Source organism: Mustela nigripes, chromosome 12, assembly GCF_022355385.1.
Source record: "Mustela nigripes isolate SB6536 chromosome 12, MUSNIG.SB6536, whole genome shotgun sequence".
Classification (NCBI taxonomy): domain Eukaryota; kingdom Metazoa; phylum Chordata; class Mammalia; order Carnivora; family Mustelidae; genus Mustela; species Mustela nigripes.
This window is the reverse complement of record NC_081568.1, coordinates 124866203-124874791: the sequence shown is the minus strand read 5'-3', so window position 1 is coordinate 124874791 and position 8589 is coordinate 124866203.

Genomic DNA, 8589 nt, shown 5'->3' with positions numbered 1-8589 from the left:
AGTTTTTTCTGGTAGAAAAATATCTAGGACAAAGTAATCCAAAAGTGCAAAATCGGAAGTATCTGTCTATACATGTAAAAGAGCTAGTTCTTGAGGCAACCCAGAAGTCCTTGCAGCAAATGGGTTGAAAAAGAGGGCAAGAGAGTTTGACTTCAGTGCTGGTGGAGGGTGCTCAACCAGGGGTTCACCTGCTAGGGGGCTTTGACATAGAGGCAGATGAAAGGTAGGGGCAGATGTAATACACAGAGGGTATATTTCAAGGAGAGAAGGATAATGTCACCAGAGCCTGCATCTTCAAAAAGCCTTACCAGTCAGAAGAGAAATGGAAAGGAGTTTCTTTGTGAAAATAAACTCAATACTGAAAATGATTTTTCCCCCTACACTAAGCCTTGTCCTTTTTCTTCCCAGGACACTCAGGTAGAATTCAGAACAGCTTCTGTAAGAGCAAGCACAGTTTATTATCATCTACAATAGATTTTCAAATGGTTCATTTTATTTGCCCAAAGTAGAATTGTCAAAAGGAAAGTTATTCAAGTAATAAAGATGGCATAGGAAAAATGGGTAATCAGAAGCCTGAGTTCTTTTATTGTTTGGGAAACATTTTTTCAACTATAAAAAGAACATTTGGTTATGTTAATTGGGCTAACAGGCAAATTCCTCATCCTGTTTTTAATTGAAGGATATCTACATATAATTGTACTTACTGGTGGAAATAGCACTTTCAACTTTTCTCTATTCTTTCAATACTATGTTTCTCTTTTATTGCTACACATACAACACATAGTCCAGCATTGGACAATGGGTATTTCTTTTCACAATTCCCATTGTAATGATGCTGTACAGAATAGTCGGAGCAGCTGTGAAGTTTTAAAACCGATTTTAAGTTTAAAAAGAAGACTTTCTGCTAATGGAAACTTTTTCTTTCTAACTAGAAGTCTATAAGAGACAGACAAAATACAGCATAAGGAGCAAAAAATATATATCCAGCCTTTCCAGTCTTAGGCTCATGGAAACTCTACCAGACCAACTGTCTCATCCCTAATGGATTAGGAACATTCCAACCACTTAACTTGTGAGGTGGTTTCATTTTTAGTGATGTAAAAGTTCCACCCAGAAGCAGAAATTGAAAATAGTACTTGTATCTATTTTAGAACAGCCAGTGTAAATGGACAGATGATGTTGTTTGAAGTGTTTGTTTGCCTTTTTTTTTTTTTTTTTGGCTTTGGTTTGGTTTTTTTACTTTTCATCCTGTCCATTTTACTGTCCCCTGAAATTGTAGTCTATTGGAGCAGTGTGATGTTTTGAACACCTCAGTAGAGTACCTTATAAATATTTATACTGCTTTCAGGTAGCAGTAAGCTGAAGTTATCTCTATCAGTGGAGCTAAAAACAATTTAAAATGCCATTTATCCAATGGCTTTGCTGCTAAGAGTTATTTTGCTGGATTTACTTGTGTTTATGAAACAAGTTTGAGTACTCTAATGCCAGTTTGGAGGATTTGGAACTCCAAATAACATGTACAAATTCAAACCTCAGAGGCTGCCTTGGTCCTGGCATAATCTGCTCTGCATTGTAGTGAGCTCTTTACTGGGAATGTCACCATGAGTGGTAGCCAGTAGGAACTCTGCGTGCTCTGGGAGGCACTGTCAAGGATGAAAAGAAAATAGGCACGTGTCAGTGTGGACCTCAAAGTTTTATTGCTGTACAGATGTCTAATAATAATTAGTTCAGAAAAATATTCTCATTTTATACATATTACTGGGTTTGTCATACTGATCTTTTTCTTTAGTTTCCAGCAATTTCATACATCCTCATGAATAATAAGGATTTTTCATTTTATTATGATGATAAATTGTAATATTCTATATGATAATAAATCCTAGTATTCTTTAATGATTTATCAACATTCTATTAAAATGATCACATAGAATGCATTGTTTGGTTTTTACACCATGAAGGGGGTATGTATATTTTCCTTGGTCAGTATATCTAACATTAACACTAATAAGTTGTAAGTTTAATTCAAATCCAGATTTCTGAACTTTGTGAAAAGTATTTGTTGCCCTTTCTCTCCCAGCATATTTCTCAGTACTACTTATGGATCTTTACAACAGACTCCTAAGAAAATGTAACACTTTGATTAGCTTATTCTCATAATCCTAATAATATTTATATAGGACTTTATATATAAATCTGGACAATTATTATTTCTTTTTATCCTTAACCCTGTGAAATGAATATCAATATCATTATCCCCATTTTACAGTTGTCTAAGTGGGGTTAACTTTTTCAAAGTCACATTGTGAATAGATTGAAGAGCCAAAATTTGAACCCAAGTATTTCACTTCAAATCCTTTCATCTTTCCACTTATCAGAGCTACCTCACAGAATTTTCTTAATAATGCTGCACTGAGAACTTCTGTTTCAAATTTCTCTTTTAGTTCCTTCAATTTTGGTCATTTTTCAGGTTGGACCTTATATTCTTGTTACTCTGGACATTTCTGTAAGACCTTCACTACTTGCTTAATTATCAGATTTCTATCTCCACCTATCTATTAGGATACCTGCTGGGACATTTCACTGCCTCCCAAATACTACATGTGTACAATTAAAATATCTTCTATCCCAAGTACATTTCTGTTTAATAATCTTGCAATTTCTAATACGGAACTTTTGGGTATTATTGTCTACTTCATTCCTTCATATCCTATTTCTTTTAAGTTCTTGAGTCTCAGTATCTTCTCTTTCCTTCTGTCTACTTCTTAATATGTATTGGATCTTAACACTTCTTGTCTCTCTGTCCATTGCCACCATCTGAACTCAGGCTACTCATCTGGTTTCTGCATCAGGTTCTTAAATTGGTCCCCTTCAGGTTTCACTCACAATTCCTTCTTCACAATGCAACCAAAGAGATCTTGCTAAATTCTTCAGAAAGACTCTACTTTGGACAAAAGATCAAGTCCAAATTTCTTAATATAGCAACTTACCTCTGCAGTTTGGACTCTGATCACTTCCCTTCCTTCCAGCCTCATATATATCATAATTTATGTGTTTGCAAAAAGCTACAGACAAACCTTCCAAGTTTTTATTCGACATTAATAAGAATCACCTATATAATTATGAGCCATGTCATTTGCTACTACTTTAATAGAAATGTCTCATTTATTTAAAAATTCTAAACTCTACTTCTAAACTAATTTCATTTACATATTTCATTGGATTTCAAAAATTCTAAATAAGAGCCTATATTATTTATCCCAGTTTTATAAATGAGCACATTGATCCTAAGAAAAGTCAAATGACCCTCAAAATCAATATAGGATATGGAAATGTGACTCAAATTTAAATCTTCCTCATCAAGATCTACAACCTCTGCCACACCATACATCCCATACCATACACCATACTGTTTCTGCCCCTGTCTCTTTCACACAAAGATAAATGAGTTACCTTATAATTAACCCCACCAGTGTCAAGAACCAAATTAGATCAAACTCCTTTGGGGGGGGGGGGGGGGGGGGAGTTCTTCCACTCCATTTACACCACATGAACATCATCTGTGTCTTGAAGTACCCCTATCGAAATTCCTAGGCCACAAAAGCACACAGTACATCATTTTTCACTAAAGGTATGTTTGAAAACCCAACAGACTGAAAGGAATGGTTAGGACAGATAATAATAGACTGATTAAAGGATGGTAGATCATTCCTGACACTCCATAAGATTAAGTATGCTAATCAGATTTTGGATTTAGACAACCCAGATAAATCCCAAGTAGAACAAGAAGAAGTATTCAAATCTTTACTTCCTTTTCTTGTTTTTCAAAATAAATCTTTGGGTTTTATCTATGTCTCCTTCAGAGCTGAGGAATTATGAAGGCTTTACCCAGGTGAGTTGATTTTTACTTTCTCTTTTTTTTCTTTTGCTGTTTTGAATGAAGTATCCTCTATTTTAATCCCCTCTGTCCTAGATTCGTTGCTTAGCAAAGGATAATAGCAAAAGGGAAATTATTTGAATGTTATATATGAAGACAATTTAACAACTCATTTCTTTCCAGTCACAAAAAAAATCCAACAGCTGTTTGTAACTTGCTGTGTTACCAAATAGGATGGATACAGAAAAAGGATGGATGGGAGAAAAAAAAAAAATTCTAAATAGTCAGTGTGTTTAGGCCTCTTTTATTTATGCTAAGAAAGACATCATATGCACATTTGAATAGCTACCATCCATATCCTAATTTGGTTATTTGAAATAAATTGTGCATTTGGAAAGCAAGGAAAATGCAACTGACAAGCTAGGCTTCTAAGCATAATTGAAATTCATTCTGAATTCATGGAAGGTCAGTTTCATTTCAAAGCAATAGCCCCTGTTTTGAATTTCTATAATTCTGCTTTGTTTCCATTGCAGCATTAAATTTACTAATCACCAAAATGATTTTCTCATCTGATTTAGTTAATAGAATTTTTCTTCCTTAATTTTATACTCTATGAAAGTAATTTTACCTATATAAAAGTTTATATTTAATTTTTTGAAATGTATTGATCACCCAAAGCATTGTGATCTGATCTCCAGAAAGAAGACATTAGGGAATAATGTTTTTCCTATAAACAACTGCAGTTACTATGAGATTTGGACCAATTTCATTAGCAAAATATTCTGGCTGATATCTTTTGTATAAATAATACCAAATCAAAGTTTGCAAAATAACATATTTGTAATTTCACGATCAGTTGATCTTTAAATGACATCTTCCAAGATTCTGATGTCAATATAAATTTACAAAGATTTCTCTCACCATTAAGAGTTCAGCCAGTCCTTCTTACCTTCCTTAATCTCACTTAGAACTTAAATACTAAATGATTTTTAGCCTTCTTTTCTTATCCCAGCATTTAAACATTAGTGATTTTTTTCTAGTGTCAGATTGCACCAGTGTTGAATAAGTATCCTAAAACCCTTCATTTGGAAAGTAAACTGAAAAATAGATCTCTATTGTCTACTTTTGGTTTTCCCAGATATACTCTCAGTTCTAGTAATTCCCTTTTTTAAAAAATTCCGGGTGCAGTAATTTAACTTCTCAGAGAAATCTGTAGTACCCATGTGACGAAATTACAATCAGGATGCTTAATGAAAGAGCCTGGGTGCCTTCAGGGGAAAAAAATTATTCAATAGCCAGGTTTTCAAAAAGGTCTTTAAAATGACACACCAGGAATTCAACTGTGATGGGTCCAATTCTCAACTCTCTCAGTTATGATGGCTCTTTCATAGACTGGTTCCTGATTATTTTTGTAAAAAGCAGAATGAAAATTCTGAGTGTACTGACTTATGAAGATGTATGCTCCTTACACAAAATACACTGATCCGTTGTTCTTATCTCATGTAACTGCCCAGAGCTCCATGAACTTGAGGGATGGGATGGAATGTTAGCCCTGATTATCTGCCCAATATAAACCTAATCATAAAGCGATTAAATTACCCTGGCAGATTAATTCTAAGCATAATTTCTCATTCCCTCATCATTGGCCAGACTGCAATTGACACACATTTTTATGACAGTGGGCAAACTAGAGCATAGTTGGTAGCCTCAGTTATATAAGAGAAAGGTCAGCAGAAAATATCAAACATAAAACATTTAAAAGAAATGCCTTTTTGTTGCTTTCAAAAACATGCATTAGAATGGATTAAGCTATGAAAATTTGTTTAGAGAATTAGTAAAATGAGCATAGAAATTTTTTAAAAATGTGATTTCTGAAATTACTGAAGATGATGTCTCTAAGTTTTTTCATTGAAGCATCTTTGTAGACCTTATGTCTTGTTAACATTAAGAGTCTCACCAAATTACTTCTTTCAGAGGTAACACAAATAATTTTAATTTTAAGGCAATTCAAGGTATCTTGAATTATGAACTCTAAACCGTGATGCCTAATAAAATGAAATAAAAATGCCCAATAAAATAAAAATAAATAAAAAATAAAAATGCCCAAAATACCTAATAGAAATAAAAAGCTAGCTCTTAATAAATAGCTGATGATGATAACATTTCCACTGAATATACTCATTGCTTCTTTCTGAATTTGTATATGCATTTATAAATATATATCTATATAGATATATACAATATATAGAATATATTCATTACTTCCTTCTGAGTGACTGGAAGAAGTAGAAATTAACCTATGGCCATTTTTTAGGCTAATACGAGCAAAGTACAGGTTTGCTTGGGGGTAGGAAAAACTATTTTGAGTGTTTAAATGTTGACTTCAGCTTTTTCTCACTGTTTAGAACTTGGCAGTGTGGTTATATATTGGTTTTCCTGGGTTCTGCTGAAAAGGGATAAAGATGTTACACACTTTCTGTTTTGAGCTATCAAAAACTCTGTTGTCAGCAGAACTGATGAGATCTGCCCCTGAGGGATAAGACATCTCATTGAAAGAATCACAGGGATTTCATGTTTGGGGGAAATTACACACAGAGGTTTCTATATGAAGATCAAGACACAGTATATTCAATCACTACTTCAAACTGAGGTTTAAGGTTGAATGCTTCAAAATTAAGAGGATGTTATTTAAACCCATCAAGAGTTGGTATTTCAGCAATTATTAAGTCTTCAGAGAAGCATAGCTCTTCTGTAACCTAGTGAAGTAGTGTGGCTCCACTTCCGTAAGTGAAAAAGGAGACAGCATTCCTCTTTAGAAAACTCAAAGGCATTCTTCATTTAATTAATAGGTAGGGAAAGTCTTGAGCAGGAAAAAAGTAGTCCCTGAGATCTATTCAATTATCCTTTTGTGCCTATTCTTGGCCAATTTTTCAAAGAATCTAATGACATATTTAAGTGCACATATGTGCTTTATTTTTCCTCTTTCTTCGTCTAATAGAAATACACCTGTTTAGTAAACTTGTTATTATTTGAAATATATAAATGTTGCAACAAAGTTGTCACTCTCATCTAGTTGCAGACAGTATAATTAGTGGAAAAGGAATAATGTAAATTGTCACTTAGGACTGAGAGAATGGAAATGGGATTCTCAAGATAGAGTCTGCAGGTCCCTGTGCTGGTCAAGGTCAGAGTAGGGGAAAACCATAATTACAGACTTCTCAGACCTAGCAATTGAAAAAAAATTTAGAGTAGCTCAGGTTGTAATTGTAGTTGAATAGGGTGATTCCTCTTCATACAATGATATTTAATTCATGCATCGTTCTGCACATGGGATTAGCAAAACTTGTAGTCTAATAATCATCCCAAAGCCAAAAAGGAAATGAAGCAAGGCAAAATACCAAACAGATTTCTAGTCTTATAATGTCATGATAACAGCACACAGCATATGACTTTATCTTCTCAAGCAAGAGGCAACATACCACTGCTGGTATATAAAATGGTTTGGGGTGGTACAACATAAAGACATTTTCTTTTTATTAGTTATTGTTTTTGTTTTAATGTGCAATAGCTACAACCCAGAATTTCACATACATTATTACCTAACGTGAAGCTAAAGTAAAATTTTAATGAATCAAGAAACTATTAAGCAAATAGCATGGATATTTCAGGGGAATAGTCAGAATCATGAAGGTAGTATACAAATGACTGAAGTCGGGAAACATTAGAGCAAGGTTTACTCATTCATCCACCCTAAAATGCTTACTAACTACTGTGTTTTTCCACATATGTAAAATAGATACACATCAAAGTATAAGATAGACAAGTTCTGTGTCCTTATGGATCCTGCATTTCAGCCTACAACCCTAATGATTTCTCAGGAGACTGGGTTAATCAATGGCTGTATACCCTGGGGCATTCTATCCACTTTTGCAGGGCCCCAAATTAAATTTCCTCTAAAGCTCTGTTGGCTCAAGTCAGGTTGACTGTGGAGCAGCCAGAAGTCTGGTTCAGAGGAGACTAGTCTCACAAGAGGTGCTTCATAAAGAGCCATGCCCAACAAATACCAGCCATGCCCAACAAATATTCTCAGGAAATGAGCTGATGGATGCACCACTATAAATAGGAAGATCAAGGTCTGGGTACCTCATTCACTCTACCAAGTACCCTCTGTCTGAATACTTCCACTACACTGTAATGCCCCATGTACCTGCCAACCATTTTGGCTCTTATAAACAAAGTCAATCCCAAAATATAGGAACCTTTTAACTCTGAGAAGTCAAATGTGAACATGGGAGATAAGCAATCAAAAATATGTGCCATCTTCTTACTCCAGAGGCTCTGGCCTGCTAATCTGACGAGCTAGATTTTTATCACAAATTATGATTAGCACAAGATAAAAGAAGGATATTGGAGAGTTAATACCTAAGATTGATTTAGGACACAACTTTAGCAGAGCTTCTTTAAATGGGGTGGAGAAAAAAAAACAAAAAACAAAAACAAAAACCAAGTGATGTCTCAAGGAGTTTTCTTCCTAGAAGCTTGCTGATAGAGAAAGAAAAACAATCTGAGCTTAAACCAAAACAATAAAAAATGTAAACCTTATTGCATACCAGTTGGGAGAGGAAGAGAATGAGGTGGCATGAAGTGAAACTGAATTCGTTGCAAGTTTCCTCAGGACTGCCCTACTCTAAACTCTTAAGGCTGTTAAAGATTTC